The sequence below is a fragment of the Borostomias antarcticus genome (genome assembly GCF_949987555.1).
Source record: "Borostomias antarcticus genome assembly, chromosome: 9".
In the NCBI taxonomy this organism is placed as follows: domain Eukaryota; kingdom Metazoa; phylum Chordata; class Actinopteri; order Stomiiformes; family Stomiidae; genus Borostomias; species Borostomias antarcticus.
Window position 1 is genome coordinate 25,992,619 of NC_140242.1, and position 12,155 is coordinate 26,004,773.

Sequence of the window (12,155 nt, forward strand, 5' to 3'; positions counted from 1 at the left end):
TCAGACAGAGATGAATACAACATTCATTTCGGGGGGGGGGGGGGGGGGGGGGGGTGGGCAGTGTGTTCCATAGTTTCAGGGCTGACCAGGAGCCCAGGGTCAGAGGATGGTAGACTGCAGGATGGTGTGTAGCCATGAGGAGGTCCACCTGTAGGTGAGGAAAGGATCTTGAAGGTGAGAGAACCCAGGCAGCGGTGTTTTTGACATACTGGAGCCTATTCAGGAATCTGTCTGATGCCCTGAATAGGACTCCATTAAGCCCCTTTCACACTGGACAAAAAACCCACTAACACCAACTAACATCTGGCTTTTGTCTTCAGTGGGAAAGGTTACAATCGGCATTAATTCCCGGGACAAATGAGGCAGTAATCACAGGTATTTACCAGCTCCAGCTCAGATCGGTAGTGATGGAAACATGACACCCGGGTCGACACTCATTTTTGCCCCTTCTCCAGCGTGATGCTATGACGCAAGCTAGCGACGCAAGTTCCGGACGTCAGTGTGTAAACTAGACAGGAAAAACATGCAATGGCAGTTATAAGTAATAAGTAACAGATATAAAAAGGACGTAACCACGGTAACATTTTCACTGGCCGCCATGCTGCTTTCAACTGTTTTTTTCTCCCAGTCACTAATCGCTAATTTTTGCCCCTTTTCTGGTGTGTTCGTGACATCGAATGTGATACACCAGAGAAAAAAAGAAAGGCATACTCATCTACTGGCAGTGGGAAAGGAGTCAATCACTTATTTTTTTATATACGCACTAATTTTGGTGAAAAAAAAGCTATTACAGTGGTAGAGGGGCGGGATGTGACAAATGCGAATGAATGATGGTTTGGCAACAGAGTGAAAGAGTGGGCGATGGAGTCTGGCGATACTATAGATGTACTCCATGTGGACGTCGCCGGATTTGCTCTGAAATTAAACATTGAGGATTTCTCAATAGCACAATCATTTCATGTAATTCATAATTAATGATACTGTGCACAGGGGTGTCTGCATTCTGAGCTTTAAATAAGACGGCTCAAAACATAATTCAGTAGTGTTTTAGCAAGTTATCGATATACATTTAGGGGAATGCGTATTACAACGCCTAGTTGGACCATATGGAATAGACAACCAGACAGCGCGGCAAAGTATACAGCATCTGTAAAATGAACTGGCTCAACTTCACGGCCAGGCTGAAGTTGAGGCTGTCGTTTGTCTTTATCTCCCCCCGAATGATGAGCTCCTCCATCAGGTGAAAAGCCTCAGAACAGAACAGCCCTCAGGTCCATTCCTGTCTAGGCTTCCAGCAGTGCGAGTGGTGTGACAGCCTCTTGGGGCAGGGCGATTATTGAGATCAGGCCTCCCCCAGCACTGTGCCCCTGGCCCAGCCAACCCCGGCCGGTCCAACCAGCCCCTCAGAGCCTCAGAGAGCAGCCCACCAGCCGCACAGAGAGCAAAGAGGCACCTGGGACCCCTCTAATTGTCCATGCTTTGGGCGGCTCTCTGGCAAGCCAGCGTGAAGAAGGCCCCTGGTCCCTGGGCTGTCCCACTGCTCCCTGCTCAGCTCCTACACAGAGAGGCTGAACACTGGATGTCTGGTTGGTTGGGGTGTGTGTGTGTGTGTGTGTGTGTGTGTGTGTGTGTGTAAGGGGGGGGTGTAAGATTTCCAGGGACTAGTCCAAGAGGAAGTACTATTTCAGAAGCTCTGCTGCTAATATCTAGTTGTTAGTGCCATCAGGGTTTGACAGGGTCATACTTTCATGAGTTTTACAGAGCTGCCACCCATTTGAAAGAACATGAAAGACTACACGTTGGGATATTATGGATACTGCACTTTCTTTTATATCTGTCTTTTTATCTGTCTTAGTCACAGCCCCGTCGGTCGGACAAACGTTGCTGACGATTACTCATGAGATGCGCGCACACACAAAGACCGTCTGGTTTGTCTGGCTGTGAGTTTGGTTGTTGATAGTTATCAGTGCCTTGGAGGTGTGTGGTTCTTCAAAGGCTCCAAGGAGAGTGGTAGTGTGGTACAGGCTGGACTGTGCCTGAGGTGGGGTGGGTCTAGAGGGTGGGTGGGGGGGGCTAGAGGGTGGGGGGGGGGCTAGAGGGCGGGGGGGGAGGGGGGTGGGGGCATGGCTGTTGGGAGCTGATGAGGACTGACAAGGCCACCCATACAAAGGAAGAGACAGCACAGAACCATCACTGGGGGAGGGGAGAGATTGGAGACAAACACACAAACACACACACACACACACACATGCACACACACACACACACACACGCACACACACACACACACACACACACACACACATGCACACACAAACACACACACACACACACAAACACACACACACACACATGCACACACAAACACACACACATACACACATACATGCACACACACAGCAAGAGATGCATAAATGCACACACGCACACACACACACATACACACACACATACACACACACATGCATACATACATACACGCACACACACACACACACACACACACACACACACACATGCACAACAATAACTATGACAATTATTACCTTGGACATATTGGTTCTTAAGAATCACTTAATGTTTCTGCTATGAGTATCAGAGATCTATGCATGGTGAATACCTGTGATCTCTCTGTGTTCCTACTAGCAGTGCTGTGCAGGTACTGATGCCTCCCGTGCTAAACATGCTAAGCAGCTTGTGGGGGTGATGAGTTGACAACTGTAATGAGCATCCACACATTTACACACATTTACACATCAACACAGTGTGCTCCACTAAGACATAGAAGGAGCAGCAACTGATCATATCTACCAAATGTATAAAGTTTCTGTTACATGGTGAGGTACTATAGCACTGAGAAGGCCACAATCATAGGCAAGCAACTTATAGGTTATCTGTTTGTAAAATGGCCTGTTTTCTAATTGCATGCTCAACCAAATGGAACTAAAATTAATTATGAACTACACAAGGTTAGATAGGTACGCAATGACATTTTGGTGATTGATCATTCCCAACAATTAATTTAAGTTTTTATAACAGCATTATGTATAATGTAACATAATATATTTTGCAGCGCAATTTAGCCCACCACACCGCCCTGCATGAAGGAAATGTGACTTATTTATTGAATTTGAACATTCTTTAAATTCCTTAGTAAAAGTCTAATAATTGTCAGAGCCAAAACCAAGGTTTTGTGCCCCAATTCCAGCTCTAATTTGGGAACAATTTTCTGTCTGATATCTCACTCTCTTTTGAGTTGTAAGGTTTGTGGGCAGGCAGAAAAGGGGGTATTGCTTGAGATTTTCTCTAGTCAGTTTATCCACCTCCTGACTCCATGAATAGCTGGCACAAACAAGGTAATCTGGACGTGCTTTGCTGCACATGTTGTGCTACTATTGAAAAAGTTATGAGAGCGATACATAAGTAGTTTGGAATGCTACTCGTGCCAGGAATAGCAATGAAAAGGATAGCTACACAATAGCCCCTAACTGGACTGTGACAGGGTAATTATGTGTGTGCGTAATAAAATTCTTTTTACATAGGTCACTTGGAAAGTGTAATTAAAAATGCGTTATAGATTATTTTTATTGAAGCAATTAAACCAAAAAGCAAAAAAAAAGTAATTAAGAAAGCAGGTAATAATAGCTTTGGTCAACAACATTGGTTTTAGAAAATGATTTGTCTGCCTGGGCTCTCTAATAATGCCTCATGTTCAGACCCTCTATTCATGCCGTGTGATTTTATAAATGTATCACTGCCTTGGACTGGGAGCCAATTATGTTTATAAAGCCGCATTCTGAGCAGAATTTAGTTAAGCTATTATCTTGTGTGGCAATTGCAAGCAAGCGCTTAGATGATTTGAATTACCTGTCTACAGCACCTTCACTTATTGAATGTCTGAAGATCCTGACTATTCCTACCTCCTGCTTCATAATTATGTTAAATTGCTTGTCTTATCTGGACTTAAGGAGTTCAGATTATCAGCGTCTTGACTATATGGACGGTGCCAGATTCCTTTAGGATGTACGCCTGCTCCCTTCATAAAGGAAAAAAAAGAGGAATAGATAATATTTGGAGGTTAAACTCCACAATTTCCTCTTAAAGGAGAGGTGCAGAGGGAGCCGGTGGTTGAATGTGCTGGTGCTTTATGAGGGAAATCAGACATGGCGGTCGGAGGGGCATTACCATCCACTTGACTTTGAGTGCAGCGGATTTTCCGAGCCAACACATGCATGTAGCTGACACATCAACTGTGTTGATCTCTGCAAATTGTGTCAGGTAACTGAATTCAGGTGATATGTTAATGCGAAGTCGAAATATGTTGCCCTAGTTAGCATATGGACCAATCACATTCCAGGAGCTTATTATCATTCAGTGTGCAACACGTCTGAACAGCACAATAATAATCTAATTGTCAGGAAGGAAAAACGCATTTGCATCTTTTTATAAGGTCAAAGATAGTGTGGTGAAAAAAAGAGGCAGGAATAACCTCAGCTAAGATAAAGGGATGTGTTCTCAAAGCAGAGTGGATACTTATTTTTGACTTCAGGTAACTGTATATAAACCAATAGTCAAGGTTTAAAAGACATGGTGCTCTGCTTTGTAACATACATATTTCATAAAAGGGAAGGTTCTGTCCGGAATGTGTTGTGTCTCCCATTCATTTATCAGCTGGTAAATTTGCCTGTAGCTTAACTGTCTACATGGCCAAGTGAAAGCCTTGTCCACAAGTGTACGATTAGCAACGTAAGAAAACATTCACCATATGCCCTGGTCTCTGTAATCAGCAGCGTGCTTTGGGACACAATGGCATTCTCTGTTCTCATGGTACTGTAGGAACACAAGTATTCTAAGACAATTCTGTCAAATCTTCTCCACTGCATCTGTAAAGAAAAGTGATTTTTGGTCTTGATAGTCTCAGATTAAATTAGTTAGTTACTGTATGTCTGTGTTTCGAATGTTTGGAGTGGTGTTTGTTTGTTTGCAAATGTTTTCAGTTATTTCACAATACCACCATCTCCAGCATATATAGTTTACATGACACAATACATTTGCATGTGTATGAAAATATTTTAATTGGCCATCAATATACCTGCTTAACTCGATTACAGTATTTCAGAGCTATACAGTAATTTAGATATTGTAAATCCTGATGCTACTCTGTGTATTACACTCAAAACACACAAAAGCTCAGAGAATTCCCCCAAAACCTCCCGCTGGCACTGTTGTCTACTCAGGGGGAGACGATGGACTGGACTGGAGTGTTAAAAACCACCACAACAGGTCTGTGACCACCCATTGTTTCCGTAGCTTTGTCTTGCCGTTGAGACTGTGAACAGTAGAGGGCAGCTTGAATACATAATATACAGACTAGAGCGCCCCCCCTGCTCCCCCCCTCCCCGTCTGGAGGCATCCTTGGGTTCGTCACCCCCGGCCGCTGGCCCAGCGGAGACAGGAGGGCGGGCCCCGAGGGCCAGGAGCTGTGATCAACCCTGGCAACACCGCTGTATGTGTCACACACAACAGAGACTGACGTCGGACGAGGTGGGAACAACTGAAGGGTTTCTGGCCAGCAGATGAAGTGACTCACTTTTTATATTGTGTGGTTTAAGCCTTTTTTTGCCTCATTTAATGCGCCGACACAGTCATTTATGGACGGGTTCCTCGCTCTCTGCCACATGAAGAGCACAAAGCAGATTGTTGGGAGACGATGCTTTGTGCGATGTTTTTATTATTGGTAAACCGCTGTGTTCAGCGACTAGCTTCTCCCTCCCTCCGAGTTTCTTATCTGTTCTTTTTCTCTCCCTCTTTCTCTTTCTCTCTATCTCCCTCTCCCTCCCTCTCTCTCTCCCTCTTTCTCTCTCCCTCTCTCTCTTTCTCTTTCTCTCTATCTCCCTCTCCCTCCCTCCCTCTCTCTCTCTTTCTCTCTCGCACACACACTCCGTCTCCCTTTACTCTCTCTCTCCCTCTCTCTCTCCCTCTTTCTCTCTCCCTCTTTCCCTCTCTCTCCCTCCCTCCCTCTCTCTCTCTTTCTCTCTCGCACACACACTCCGTCTCCCTTTACTCTCTCTCCCTCTCTCTCTCTCTCTCTCTCTCTCCCTCTCTCTCTTTCTCTCTCACAGTCTCCCTTTACTCTTTCTCTCTCTTTCTCTTTCTCTCTCTCTCTCCCTCTCTCTCTCCCCCTCTCTCTCTCTTTCTCTCTCACAGTCTCCCTTTACTCTCTCTCTCTCTCTCTCTCTCTCCCTCTCTCCCCCTCTCTCTCTCTTTCTCTCTCACAGTCTCCCTTTACTCTCTCTCTCTCTCTCTCTCTCTCTCCCTCTCTCTCTCCCCCTCTCTCTCTCTTTCTCTCTCACAGTCTCCCTTTACTCTCTCTCTCTCTCTCTCTCTCTCTCTCTCCCCCTCTCTCTCGTTCTTCTGTCTCCTGTGGCTGAAGATGAATCTGCCAGCACGTGCCAATGCTCTTCATCACTGTCAGGTGCCCACTGGTGGTCCTTCTCTTGCTCTCAGACTGGACACCGACCGCTGGCTGGTATTATTCCTCACCACCGAAACTCTCCCCTCGCTCGGCTCTCGAAATAAATGTGGCTGCAGTCACAGAGGAGAGAAGCTCATCCATCTTTGGGAGTATGTTGTGTAGTGCTCTCGACTTTACAGTAACAGCGCAGCCTAACAAGCCAAGCAGGCAAGAAGATGAAACCCCCAAAACTGGAGGTGCAGGTGCCCTGAGGAAGCAGTGCAGAAACACTCAGTACAGTATATCAGAAGAACACCAGCTCAGTAGGAAGAACTGAGGAACGAGGGCCAGAGATATGTTTATCTACCAGGGATAAACGGGGATTTAAAATAAGGTTTACATACTTAGTGACCCCTCAACAAATAGGCCATCTTATGTGATGTGTAGTATTTTTTGATTAACAGTTTGAAATAACACTTATTAAGGGGAACTGCTGAAGGGCGTGGCTTTGTACAATCCAGTGCACCAATTATTCTTAAACAATTATAGATACAGTAACTATTCTCAATGATCTTTTCGATGTATAATCAGAGGCCCCAGCAAGGAGGCTCCGTAAATGTGTAAAAGAGGTTTGGGACATTGAATTGGAGCTGTTAAATGCTACTGTTGGAAGGTAAGACACTGTTTTTGTTTGCAGTAATTTGCCGCTGGAATATTTGGTGAAATGAAAGTCTTGGTCTACTGTTAGGCCCAATAGATTTGATAGCCCCACCGTTCATCACTGGAGGGGTGGGGACTCCGTGGGGGCGTTCGCGTCTCTCTGGGAGAGGTGGCTCTTTGTCTGCCCTGCTAGCGCTTATCAAAGCGTAGCTCTCAGAGCATGAATATCCTCACTGTACAATAACAGAGAACAATTAGTTGGGCAAGTGTGGGGAATACTGTATGCCGTCAAGAGAAAGAAAATACCATGTAAACAGAGTTAAATAAATATATGCACAGTAGTAAAAGAAGCATACATATATTGGTAAACCAAGCATATATATATTGGTAAAAGAAGCATACATATATCAACGTTTACAGTATCGTGTTGTATCCTACTCTTGTTGTAGCTGTTTGCCGTTGTTTTCAAAGCCAACATTGATTATGAGCAGACAATTAAATAGGATGCATTAATTGGCTCTTCTTTGGAATAATTGAGGTCTCCCGCACGAGTGAAGTTGTCCTTGTTGCCCCCTGCTTCATGCAAATGTGATTTCCTGGCAGTCTCTGGTTCAATGTACAAAACTGCCTTCAGTGCACGTTTCAAGTAATGTTGAAGGATAATCCAAGAATGAGAAGCGCAATGTAAAGTTAAATGTAAAGCTATATTTTGCACAGGAACCTTGATGCGGCGATGTGGAAATACAGTATAGGAGGCATCCAAGACAGAACCCAACTTACAGCCTGATTAGATGTTAAAGAAAATTACCCAGAATACTAAATCTCTCTGGTGAAAAACAGCCAAGATTCTCTCCCTGTTCATCGCAAGGCACACTCCTCAGCCCAAATATGCACTTATGAAGTCTCCAAGTTCAAACGTAAAATTATTTTTGTAATTAACAAGTAAGCCAGGCTTGAAAATGTCACATTTATTGTATTTTCATATCTCTGAAATACAGTCCTGAAACAGAATGCTGTGTTTTATAGTAGTCATGATAAGAGGCTTACACAGTGAAAATCTCAATATAGATCATTCGACAAACGTCTTTGGTGGCCACTCGTTAAATTGGTTTCACCCTCATATTTGGTGCTTATTTAAAAGATATCTTTGAATAATGGTAAGCAGTTGAGCTCATCTGAATGGAAGAGGCTGATGCAAATGAACCCTGTTTTAATCTATAACACTGCAGGTTCTGCTGCAATCTATTGCTAGTGAGTTTATAACTTCCACACACTACCATAGATTAACGAAGATTAGACACACCTATCTTGCCTTAAAGTCAGTCTAATACCCCTCATTGTATATCAAGGACACAAGAACATGTTATCTGACCATTCCTTGAATTCATTACATTAATGAATCTAATATGAATAAGTGATCACCATCAAACAATGTTCATTACCATAAACATTAATATTAATATTGTTGTGGAGTGATGTTGAGCTGAACTGTCAAATGTAATATCTGTCTAGGAAAATACACCCACCTCTAAGTTTAACACTTTGATTTAAGCTTTGAATACATGAACAGTTTTGGACTATGCAACCCACACACACACACACACACACACACACGCACACACACGCACACACAACAGTGAATATGTGAATTGTCTCCATTCAATGATGGCCATCACAAAATGATAGCTACAGTATGTGACTATAAACATTATGTGTGAGGCATGCCTTGCATTTGCCTAACCAAAATAAAGGGGTCCTGGGTGTATTTAAGCTTGAAACTCTGAGGTGATGTGCTTTTGGTAACATTCATACCAATGGTTCCTATTACGTTTGGTTCCTATTCTTTAGGCTTCTTCCAGGTACATCTGCTCTGAGTTATAGTGGATACTGTGTGTTTATCTCCAACATGACATGAATCGGATATGTACATTGTCTGTTATTGTGTGTGTGACAACTGTTGCATTCAGCACAAACGTGCAGACATTCCAACCTACCGATTTATCAACCTCAGTAGTGAACCTCACCATTAACACGTTAAACTCCTTTCATCGTGTAACATAATCTCACAGTGCAGTATATGCAACACCAACTGCTTCTATTTTACCCCCCAATTGAAACGTTGGCTGTCAACTGTGTTCCCGTCAAAGTCTTCGCTAGCTGCGTTACCATCCAGTGCCTTGAGCGTCTGGCTTCGTCCCTGTTCTTCTGTCTCGGGCAGCTGCACGCATGCACACTAGCCGAGGTCAAAGCTGTCACTTCAGAGGGCACTGTCAAATCTCAGCCAGCTCCGCGTGATGGGAGTGTGTGGGAGGAAGGGGGGGAGGGGTGGGGGTGGGGGCGCTGTGCTCCCTACAATCATCCAGATGTTTCCAATCAGCTGGGCTTCTCCTATCCACATCCAGAGAGCCACCGACACCGGCGTGAACCATAACGTATGAACCGGTCTGTCAGAGAGACTCGTTATAACAGCTTTGTTGAATTTACTGTCGAGGATTAATTGTGTTAATTGTATATACAGAGACAATGGCAGTCTTGTTGTGTTGGGCTGTGCGATAAAATTGATACAGCAATATCATATATATATCGCGATATCGATTTTCCACGGTACAGTATCGATGCTTTAGTGAGTACTTTTTTTTTTTGCACAAGGAAAATATAAAGAGCATGACAACGGAATAGATAGAACATTAAGGATAGAATTCAGTCATTTATACATTATTCATGTTTTAAATTGATTTAAAACGTCCTTACATTCCCTCCGCCCTCAGGATCACCTCCAGGGAGCGGGGGATGGGAGTTGTATTTTCAGCTGTATTTAAAAGAATTTCCGTAAATGATGTACAGTATTGCAATGTATCGCGATATGTATTGTATTATATCATATCACAATGTATGGTGATACTGTACATATCGTATCGTGATCCCTGTATCGTGATACGTATCGAATCATGATGTCTTTGCCAATACCCAGCGCTATTGTTATGTTCCTGTCTTGAATACGACTGGGAAGAACATTAATTACAGTTTGTATTGTTTTATAAATTTGTCAGCATCATAGAAAGAGATTGTGAATAATTGTTAAGAATGTGGAACATCCCACCACAGCAAGAATAACTGTCCCGCAAGTATCATACATATTAAATGTGACAAAAGCCATTGTTCAATCCTCACACTCACGTACCTCAAGGAGGAAACATCATCCTTGTCGTGTCACAATGGCATAACTGTGAGACAGGGGCGTGCTTCGACCCTCTAATGCAAATCACCCCAATTTAGAATCTTGTATTCAGCAGGAGACCATTGCTAAATGGTCAGGCAAGCTAGTCACAGATATTAAAATAAATTATGTCTAATTTGAATTTTAGTCATGCCACATTAACTAATAGAAAGTTATTAACATTTGAAGAGAGAGAGAGAGAAAAAATCTTTTGCCTGCAAAATTAACAGTGGCTGGTTTGACCTGTGAGCCAGGCAGTCTGATCACTATAATGACAGCGTAATGGCATATTTACATTGAAATCTCGGCAGCTAATATGGGATTCAGAGCAGGACGCTAAGTCAAGGATTATTTAGTGTGGCCTGCTGGCCTCTCCCGGAGTATTTCCCAACTTCAGTACAAGACAGAAAACTTCTAATTTCATGACTATTTATGCGACTGGTGTCTGTGTCTCGGCTGCCATCCTAATGTTCCCTTTAGTCTCAACCTTTATCTTTCATCTCCTGCCTCTGTCCCCTCCTTGGTCTTTAAAGCAATTATGATTTAGCTTCAGAGATGTCAGAATCTCACACTTCAGTTATATCTGGAAGGGCCTTGTTGGGATGAATGGAATTCTTCACCGGCAAAGAGGAGTAACCCCCGCCCCCCCTCCCCCAAGCACTCTGGCATTTGGTCTTTGAAAAAGGAGAGGATTTTTTTCTTCTTCTTTGCAATTTAAATACTCCTCGATCATTTCCCCATAGATTTCTTTTCCAGGAGACTTATTCAACCGCCATGTTTTTTTTCCCAAGATAGGTTTAGAGAATATAGATGTTAGGGATGCTTTAGATAGTTGCAGTGGCTCTGTGTGGTGGCAGTGCATGAAAGAGAACTGTGCTGTTCATTATAATGACATATAAAGTATGTGTCTTTTATCAAGAGGATTATGACCTAATGCATAGAACAAATGCAAATGTATAAAGCGTGATAACGAGAGGTTTAGATAGCATGCTTTGAGAGGCAGTGGTGGCTACAATAGCTCTGTGTAGTGTGCTATCCCACATGAACTGTATCTGTGGTATTACCAGCTGCACAACCTCCAAAATATAAATTAGTTTTCTCTGGGAGACAATTAACAGAGATAAATATTTGGATTTGACAGGAATGTCAATAGACCTTAAAGGCTTACAGGGAGGTAATCAGTGTTTCAGGTTGTTCATTATGCTAAATTAATTATCCCAAATGATATACAACAGTCACAGTATATTCATTAAACCTACAAAGACAACTTGACTCGTTTGTCCCCATTGAACTTTGGAATTCACACAAGCCCCCCCCCCCCCTCCCCCGAAATGTCAGTTGGAAATAAAATCCATTATTGAAGCGTGAACTCCTGATGACCGTTGGCTGGGAGGATCTGTCTCTGACATTCTGCAGGTGGGAATATGTGATATGTATTTAAAAATGCAAAATGACATCTAATGTTTGTGTTGCTGCGTGTTCCACCGGCCCAGGGTGGAGCTGGCCATCTGCTGCCCAGTCAGCGTCAGGCTGTTGGCAGCAGCGCTTCGTTGGCCGGCTTCTCAGAGGAGATCCACTATTATCAGATCTCTCCTCCCTGGACACGGTGTAGACAGACAGAGGCGCTGTAAGAATAACAATATGGATAGACGGGGAAGGGGGAGGAGGAGGAGGAGGAGAAGAGGAGGAAGAGGATGGGGAAGGAGGAGAGGGAGGAGGAGGAGGAGAGGGAGGCGGATGAGGAAGAGGAGGAGGAGAGGGAGGAGGAGGGGGGAGGAAGGGGAGGGGAAGTAGGAAAGGGAGGAGGAGAGGGAGGAGGAGAGG